This window comes from Chamaea fasciata, unplaced genomic scaffold (assembly GCF_029207755.1).
Source record: "Chamaea fasciata isolate MVZ Bird 193981 ecotype frontalis unplaced genomic scaffold, bChaFas1.0.hap1 SCAF_5, whole genome shotgun sequence".
Classification (NCBI taxonomy): Eukaryota; Metazoa; Chordata; class Aves; order Passeriformes; family Sylviidae; genus Chamaea; species Chamaea fasciata.
This window is the reverse complement of record NW_027094090.1, coordinates 26,502,662-26,512,598: the sequence shown is the minus strand read 5'-3', so window position 1 is coordinate 26,512,598 and position 9,937 is coordinate 26,502,662. Positions and strand designations below refer to the sequence as shown.

Below are 9,937 nucleotides of genomic sequence, written 5' to 3'. Positions count from 1 at the left end.
ATAAAAGTTATCCAGAGATAATTTGTGTATGACACAGAAGAGAGAAGATAATAAAAGAGTAAAATTATAGGGTTTTTTTTCCCAGATAATCATCCCAGAAATCTTGGGAAAGAGTTTGGAGTTTGTCAAGATTTTTTGTTTTGGAGTGTTTTTTTTTTTTTTTTTTTTTTTGTGAATGAAGTAAATCTATAAGTTTATTTCACAAATGAAGGTTTAAAATCCTGTATTTATGGGAACAGATGGATTGTGAGGTGAGTTATTGGCTTTGGAGAGGTGGCTTAGCTCTTCTGTTTGGCTGCCTCCAGCTTGGCTGGGCTATCTCCATATGGACTCAGTGTGCCAGGGGCCTGGTTTAGGTGGGCGTTAGGCTTCAGAGCCCTCTGGTACCAGCCAGCTGAAGCACGGAGCAGATTAAGCCATGCTGGCCCCTCTCTGGCAAGGAGGAACACCTGCTTCCCAGAGCCACTCCTCTTCTGTGTGTGGGGATCGCCCTGCAGCAGCGTCCTTCTGTCCTCCCCATCCGGCTGTGCTGCACGGAACAGCAGCTGGCTCTGCCCTCTGTGAGCTCAGGGTGTGAGAGGGGCTTGGGGGCCACACTGAAGTTTTCTGTCCTTTCCTGCTTGGCAGCCATTCTGTTCTAACAGGGAACACAGTCAGTGTTGTATGTGATTTCTTCTTCCTTACAGATCCCATTAGCTGGCACTGAAATGAGCCTTCACTGAGTCTTCCAGTCAGCAGAAATCTGGATGTGAAATCTGTCTTCTTTTTTGCCAGCCATCATTACATGGTAATCATCAGCTATCTTTCTTTACATTATCTTCCTTTGCTTACTTCTAGGTGATGTGGTCTCTTTTCTCACTTATGTTTCAGCTGTTAAACAGTCAGAAAAGGCTAGTGGTTTCATAGTGTTGAAGCTGTATTCAGGGTTTTCGGTTTTATAATTTGTTTTTTACTGTGTTTTTTTTTTTTTTCCTTACTTGTTAAAAATTGTAACTTTTTCTTTCTATCTCCATTGCAGTATAAAAATTAATAGGTGGCAGCATGGCTGCATTCTTCCATAACCTGGTTAGGAAACATGAAAAAATGAAAAATTTCCAGGAGTTACTTGTTCATGAAAACTAATCTCTAGTAGAAGAGTAAGAAATATACATATAACTTACTTACCAGTATTATCAGCTCTGTATATTCATAACTAAGGATATATGCATTTTTCAATTGATGAAAACAATGTACTTAAGAAAAGGTTTTTTCCTGTTTATATATTCCTACAATAAAAAAATTAAAAGCAGGAACTAAAAAGCTTGTATGGCCCAGAAATAGGATTTAAAAAAACCCCCAATTTTATAGTGTTGCTCCAGAACAAATGCATATCCATTTTTCTTTGGCAGCACACTATCTCTAGGTAGATTCGTTATAAAACTTTTAAAACAACACTGTGTTATCAAACAACCCTAAAGCTGAGGGTTGTTATTATTACCAACCACTTTAATAGAATATAAATGTCATATATGATGTAATCACTGTACACAAAGCCAACCATCCTATAAACCATTGTAACACATCAGGGTGTTACATCTATACATTTTATAGGAATTTTCATATGCAAGCTTAAATTAAAATAACTTGTCTTTCTGTAATTAATATGTGAAAATGGGTGAGAAACTGAAATGCAACTCTAAAGTGGAATTTCAAATGTTTTTTTAAATTTCTGTCACTTTTCTGAGAAAAAGTACTTTATGTAAATGTTCCCCTCCAACTTTCCCCCAACTTTTTCTTTATTTCATTTTTGACTTGGGAGGAAAACCTAGTTTTTTAATGAATTTTTTCATTATTTTGGATTTTTTGCAAATATGGGTTCTTTTTCCGTAACATAGGAAATTTGTTCTAGTGTGGTATGGAGAAGAATATATGTTTTTTCTGCTGATGTCTTCTTTATATTTTGATGCAGGTATGAGGCAGATACATTATAATTTTAATGCCTTCAGCTGGCAGAAGCATTGATGAGATGATGAGGAACAATAGGCTGTATTTCTCCTCCCATTTCAAACTAGGTATAAAACTTCTTGTTATACCGTACTGAAAATGTGGGAGAGATGGGGGGGAGTTTAGGTATGGGGTTGCATTGGCTGATACATGACCTCAGTGTTACAAGATGTTTTGGGACCTATGGGAAAAAGGTGGTTTTACCCCAGTCTATGCTGGAGCTGGGGAGAAGATTTTTCCTAGCTTGTACTTCTAAATTATCTTTCCAGACAATTTTACTAAGGAGATAAAGATGGTGTCATTATGCAGAATCTTCTTGTTGAGAATAAGGTATATCACGGCAATGCATTAGAAGATGAAACTATTTGAATAGTTTAGTTTTCAGCTATTACTCACCATTCAGAATTTGCAAAGAAGCCAGTAGCTTTGACCAGACATGTATTCCTGCTCAATATGCTGGAAGAGTCCTCCCCAGGCTGGAACTTCTGTTTCTACTTTCCAGCTTTAGCTGTTACAGCACCTTGTTTCATTCCTCTGACAAGAGACAGGGAGCCATGTAACTGTCTGGTATTTTAGTCACAGTCTCAGCCATGCTGACCTGAGGGGAGCTGTCCAGATCCAGGATGTGACTCAAGGCAAGCTCCAGGTGTGCTCTGCCCCTGCTGTCCCAGCACCTGCCCGCACCTGCTGAGTTTTAAGGGCACCTGTGGGTTTGCAGCTTTTGCACAGTGCTTGTGTCTCTTTTGCTACTTTGCTTGTCCAGTTTCCCTCCACTACTGTTGACCCTGTGGTCTTTAAGGAAGGCTGTTTTTGAGCTATTTGCTTAATTGCTGATCATTAATGGTAAGATAATTTCCTTCTAACTGAGGATATAAACTGGTAATTTGACTAATTATTACATCTTAATCTTACATTCTCTACTTTTCAAGTATGCAGCTAGGAGATTTGAGTATTGTTCTATTGAAAAAATCAGGTTGGTTTTTTTTTTTTTAATTAAAAAACTCCAAAAGTCATTAATGTGAGTAAAGTAACAGCTGTTAGTGGTTTACTGTGGTATTTTTCATAACGAATAAGTAGAACACTTTCTGCCCTGCCACCATTCAGCAAAGTTCAGCTCTGTCACCCATCTTTCTTGAGCATATTATGTTTGCTTCATACAGAATCAGAGTGGTTTTTAGTATTGAAGCAATGATAAAAAATCTTCCCTGTTTAACAGCTGTCCTGTGGATGTTAATTTTTCTATGCACTGAATGAATAGGCACTCCCTCACCGCTTTTCACATGATTCCCTGTTTCTGATTGAGTTGATTCTGCTACTGAACCTCATGGGGATTGAAAAAAAAATTAAATATGAATTGCATCTTAAATGTATATAAAGTATTTGAATAAAAGCAAAAAAAAAAGTATATGGAAATAAATACAAGATACAAGATTTCTGGAAGGAAATTTCTTAAAAGGATCTATTTTTCTATTGAAGATGACAGTGAAGTTTTAGCTAATTTTACTCAGATATCTTATTTTCTATACTCTTTTTTTAAATATAGCAACTCTGGTTGTGTGCAGTGGTATTAATTCTCCCCTTATTCCCGTGAATCCCAAGCCTACAGACTTTATTTGGCTTTCATCCGTTTTTTGGCATTCTGGAATTTCTTCAGTGCAAGTTCTCATATAAAGGGTTCTGTTTTGGCCCCTGAGGACTGCAACACGATATTGGATGTGGGGGCAGTGGAGACCTGACATGGCCTATTCTTTTGATCTGCTGGAACTTCTATTGACTTTTCATCCTTCTCCTGCCTAACTACTGAGAATAGAGAGGAACCACTGAAACAGATATGAAAGCAGGGATTTATAGTGTTCCAGACTCAAACATGCGAAAGTACCCTTTATTAAAGGCAGTGATTGCACTAAATAAAACAAACAACCCCAAACTTTCGGGAAAATGAAAGGAATGCTAAATAATTAAGGAGGAATCCTATTAAACTGACTATGTGCTCATCCTACATTGCTGCAAACAGCAGATATCTTTGAAAACAGCTCCAGTATTGCTTGCTTGACTTGCTAGAAGACTTGTCTTCAGACACGTTGTTGTAGCAGGTGGACTCCAATAAAATTGTTGTGTTCAACTGATTTTTTTAGCTTGTTTTATCTTGCTTTCCAAATAAATTAAACAGGAAATACCTGGGATTTTAAGAAGTGCACATCCTTCTGCAAGTAACTAGAGCAGAAAATCTTTGTAGTAATTAACCTGCTGAGACTAATTCAAATACTCAGTGGTTCTAATGTCGTCTGCTGTACTTCACCAAAACCTGAACAAAACAATGGTCAAGAGCAACTACAGGAATGACTTATTTTCCCACAAGGTTTTTTTTGGCTAAGCTAGGGGGGGTAGGGAAATGAGAGGCAGGAAAGATGCTTGTGTTGGGATTGCAGGGCCAGGTTTCAGTAGCAGGGGTCTACAGGGATGACTTTTATAAGAAGCTGTCAGAAGCTTCCCATATGTCAGATGGAGGCAATGCCAACTGGCTCCAAGAAAGACACGTCATTAGCCAATGCCACATCCATCAGTGATGATGGTAGTGCCTCTGGGATAATATATTTAAGGGGGCAAAAAGCCTGCCCAAATAGCAATTGCACCAGAGCAGTGATTCCCCTGAACCCTGTGGAGAAGACCCTGGTGAGTCAGGCTGTCCCCCTGCAGCCCATGGAGATCCGTGCTGGCACAGAGAACCACCAGTAGAGCACCCCACACTGGGGCAGAGGGATGCCCAAAGGAGGCTGTGAATCCGTGGGAAGCTCATGCTGGGGTAGGTTGCTGGCAGAATTTGTGATTTGCGGGGGACCCATGCTGAAACAGTCTGTTCCTGAAGGACTGCACCCCATTGAAGGACCTACGCTGGAGAAGTCTGTGAGGAACTGCAGCCTGTGGGAAGGACTCACAGTGGAGAAGTACGTGGAAAACTGTCTCCCATGGGAGGGATCCTGCCCTGGAGCAGGAGAAGAGCGTGAGAAGTCCTCCCTCTGAGGAGGAAGGAGCAGCAGAGACAATATATGATGAACTGACCATAACATCCATGCCTTGTCACTGTGTGCTGCTGTGGAGGAGGAGGGAGAAAAAATTGTGAGTGAAATTAAACCTAGGAAGAAAGAAGGGATGTGGAGGAGGTGTTAAAATTTTGGTTTTATTTCTCATTATCCTCCTCTGATTTGATTGTCAATAAACTAAACTAATTTCCCCAAGTCACACACAGAATCACACACACAATCACTAGGTTGGAAGAGATCTTCAAGATCATTGAGTCCAACCCAGCCCTAACAACTCAACTGAACCATGGCACTGAGTGCCACATCCAATCTTTTTTTAAACACATTCAGGGATGGTGACTCTACCACCTCCCCAGGCAGTTCATTCCAGTACTTTATCACCCTTTCTGTAAAAATTTTTTTCCTAATATCCAACCTATATTTCCCTTGGTGCAGCTTAAGACTGTGTCCTCTTGTTCTGTCAGTTGCTGCCTGGAGAAAGAGGGACTACCTGGCTACAACCACGTTTCAAGAAGTTGTAGAGAGTGATAAGGTCACCTATGAGTCTCCTTTTCTCCAGGCTAAACAACCCCAGCTCCCTCAGTTGTTCCTCACAGGGTTTGTGTTCCAAGCCCCTCACCAGCCTCGTTGCCTCCTCTGGACACACTGAAGCGTCTCAATGTCCTTCCTAAACTGAGGGACAGAGCTGGACGCAGCACGCAAGTGATTTTGCCCATGAAAGTAGTAGATCAGTGATCTCTCCTTCTCCTCATCTCAATCTATGCGTCCTTTATTCCGTTTTCTCTCTTCTGTCCAGCTGAGGGGGGAGAGAGTTGGAGGGGCTTTGCTGGACACCTGGTGTCCAGCCAGGATCAACCCACCACCATGGTGCTGTACTTGAGTAGAGTTCCATCTGAAAAACATTTTCAAGTTTGTTTTCTTTATGGAGTTTTGGGGAAATATGTTTCATATTTGAGAGATGTTGGTACATTTATTTTACCTTTCTAAGAGGCAAAAGCATTCTGGGGCACGTGTGAAAGACTGAAATGTTACGGCAGCTGCTTTGCATTGCTTATGTACCTGTTTTTAGGGCTTTTTGCAAACCTTGAAAAAAATGTTCTTCAAATAATTTCTTCGGCTTAAAACCAGCTCCATTTTCCTCCATGGCCAACTTTTCTTTCTAAGGAAATTCAATTGAAACATATTCATTGTCATCTTCACTGCCATGGTTGATGGTTAAAATGTCTACTAGTGTTTATTCCCAGAGCATGCCACCTCCAAATACACATGTGAAGCACGGGAAAGTGTGCTGCTCTAACTCCTATGGGGGGCTTTGCTACCCTGGGTTTGGTAAGCATTGGACCTCTCACTGGGCACAAATTCCTGTCCTGCTGCTGCTGGCCAAACCCAGGGTAACCCTGAGGAGAGGTGTGTGGTGTGATTCAGTGTGTCTCACTCAGACCTTCTTGACAAGATCCTTGGTTGCAAAGTCTGGGTTCTGGGAACTGGTTTGGAAGGACCTGCAAGGCAGTACAGCAGCTGCTAGGACTGGCATTTATCAGAGAAAAGGTAATATTTCCTCAACTACAGGTTTTAATTCCATGCACCGCATGACAAGTGTATGGGCCATAGCTTTCCTTGTGCTTTTGCATATAAGGAATCTGAAAAAGGAGTTTTTATACATCCGAAGCTGGGTGGCCCTATGCTACCCATACAAATATTTTTTTGTGCTCATGATTTACCTGTGTGCTGGCAGTAATGGCTTTTCCAGCTTTTTATGATAAATCACTCAATGATTAGGGACTTCCCCAGATGGAATATTAATATCAATGTTGCAAGACAGCAGCTATTGCTATAAATTCACTGCTCTGAGAGATTGGAGAAAGGCAGCCATTGGTTTCCCAGCTTGAAGTCATTCACCACAAGATTTTTGTGGCTTTGAGAATCTCAAAATCCAATTAGTGTCTGGGGCAAGTCTGGATATTTTGGAAGCACCTGGTCTTGACAAGTCCTGGGTGGGATTTTCTGAATTTCTCTTACTTGATGTCAGACATGACACAAAGTGAGTATTTTAATCAGGCAGAGGGACCATTGAAGTGAATGGAAGAAGGGACAGAGAGGATGTGGAAGAGCCAGCCAGATTTTGCAGTGACTCAACCGTGTTAGTACCCATATATGAAATATGAAAATTTCGTATTTTTATTCACTTTTATTCACTCAGTTCACTTTGTAGGGAGTATGTAATTTGTCATTACTATATGTAATTATTTTCTCTTTATTTCTACATTTTTATTCCAGTTTCATATTTGTGATTACTTCAGCTCCTCACAACCAGCCTTTGACCTATTTAACTGTCATTAGCCACAACTGGGAATGCAATCGGTTTAATGATGTTTAAGGAGTTCCTATGAGGGACCAGCACACAACATATGTTGCTTACGAAGTCTTGTCCTCTCTGGGATGAGCAGAGTAGATCTCTTTGGCTCACATGGACATGAAGGGGTAGAAGATCGTCAGTCTATTAGTACCCATTCCTAACCCCAGCTTCCCACACCATGTCAAAGTATTATAAGTGAGAGATTTGAGAAATACCAGAAAGAAGGTGAGGCTACTGTAATTCCATTGTGAGACATAATTTTTTAAAAAATATATATCTCAAAAAGAGCTATTAAATCTGGAGCTCATAAATAGTTTCTTTTCATTTTCCCATATAAAACATAACGTGCTTCATTTTTCATTGTCTTTTCCAGCTCCATGTGAAATCCACAGTTATTAGTTACTTGTTCTTAATTTCCTTCTGTCAAACAGGTGGCATACTGAACAATCAAGGTTTCTGTTTATAATAAGCTACAATGTCTAAAAGAAGAGAAAAAGACTTAATTTTAAAATTATCTGGAAAATCAGAGGGCAGTCTGCTGTCTCATAGAAACCGGGCCTTATGAAGTAATAGAGTAGAAGCCTTCTCTTTTTTAGGACTATGAAATAAATCTTACCACTCACTACTTTTGATTTTCAGCATTTACAATTGCTGGGGGGAGAAAGGCATGTAATCTACATTCTGTTGTCCCAACCTGAGATGATCAAGGGTATATCATTATCTAAGAGGGTTTTCTTTGCCATTAGAAATCCTGTCCTCAAAGAATACAACCCTTTCTCAGTGAAGTCAATCTCAGTAGTGCCCCAGTTCAGACTGCCTGTACTGTATGCCACTCCAAAACCAAATAGTTATTACCAGGAGACAGATGGTGAAAAAAACCCTGCACATGTACTGGTGATTCTCTACACCTCAGTTCACTTTGTAGGGCTGGCTGATTCAAAACCAGCCCACTGAAAAACCAATTTTACTTATTGTTCCCTTACCTAAAGTCTTAAACAGCTGAACACAGCAGTAAGAATTTAAATGAAATTATAATGTATGATATATAGGAAATAATATGGCTGATTAGTGACCAGATTAGTCCAAAATATGTTTTTCAACTCAGTTATAAACATTTGGAGGCATGTTTTCCTTTCAATTTGAGCATGAAAATGGGAAAAGTTACTAAACTTGAAGTAACCTTGTATGAATGGCATATGAGATGCAAGGGAAACATGTTGCAATAAATAAATGTACAATTTGGGTTCTATAATTTTCCATTGCATTAATTTGTCTGAATATATTTAGAGCACTAATTTAGACTGGAAATTAAGGCTGTTTATGGCAACTGCTGCATGTTGATGGAAATATCGTTCCATGTGCTATATTTTAAAACCATGTCATTGACTCTTTAAAACTGCTTCAAAGTTAAATGCACAAAATTACTTTAGCAAAGTGTTTTGCCATACAATTAAAACATAAAAGATGAGAAGTTAAAGGTCTTGCATATTTATGCATAAGTTTTAATTTTTCCAAGAGCAATTTAACTGACCTGGAATTACTTTTATAGAGAAACACTCTCAGATGTAGTCAAAAAATCTTAGCTAAAATCTGACTTTGTCACCATTTTCAGTTTGAAATTCTGCATTTATTAATATATGCACGAAATTATTTTTGGCATTTTAATCTTTCAAAGCCTAATTAAATTGTGCTATAGTTATAGAGTAAGAGCAGAGTCTCAAGAAACTCTGTGAGAGCTCTGATTTAGTGTTGCATTCCTGGGAGAACATCCTGAAATTGCAGATTTTCCTGCATAGTGCCCATGGACTGCTTCTGGGTGAGAGAATTCTTTGCCTGTGCACCTATATGTGGGCAGCCTTTGTTCTGCTATTTCATTGCCCATTTCATCATGAGTGATCCCAAAACCTTCACAAAATCATTACTTCTTGGAGATGACAGTGTCAACTCCAGTTTTGTCCACATCAAGGATGGATAGCACATAAGTGAGTCAAATTTTGCCAGTGTCCTGGGGTTCCAGAGGAATCAGTGGAAACAAATTATCACTTCCTACCAGGATACCTACCTCAAGAACTGTTGCTCAGCCTCAGGGGAAGACAGACATGTTTTGTCTGCTTCTAGAAATAAGCAGTAGTGAAGAGAGAGAGGGGAGGCAGGTAGCAGATAGTTGTTCCTGTAGTTCAAGGTGATGGAAACCAATACACTACAAACGTTACCCTTGGGTGCAAAGGGACTCTGGGATTGTCTTTAAAGAGAAAAACAAGAGGGTGGGTATTTGAGGAGAGAGAAGAAAACAGCACAAGCAAAGGGGGAAGAAAGCAAATAATAGTAGTAATAAAACTCTCAGAATGAAATGTCAATAGTTGTAAAATTGAATGCTGTTCCTAAAGTAACAAGTAAGGCTTTGGCACAGTTAAAATTTTCATTTCAGTGGGAGAGAAGAGTGGAATGAAAGAAGTAAATTTCATTAAGTAGAGAGAGAGCTTTTATCCTGTATATTCAATTGTTGATTCTGAAGGGGTGCTCAGAAGAAAATGACAACCTGAATAACTATATGAAA

General features: G+C 39.5%; 1 long non-coding RNA gene across 2 annotated transcripts; it reads left to right on the top strand.

Annotated features, from left to right (window-relative positions):
* The first annotated feature begins 374 nt into the window (after window positions 1-374).
* LOC136290161 (uncharacterized) lies at window positions 375-4,076 on the top strand. Of its 2 annotated transcripts, XR_010721012.1 has the most exons (4): window positions 375-571; window positions 687-787; window positions 1,949-2,051; window positions 2,560-4,076. It is a non-coding gene; the product is annotated as an uncharacterized lncRNA (long non-coding RNA). The 2 variants fall into 2 exon arrangements; XR_010721011.1 differs by having other exon boundaries at window positions 1,949-4,076.
* The last annotated feature ends 5,861 nt before the right edge of the window (window positions 4,077-9,937 follow it).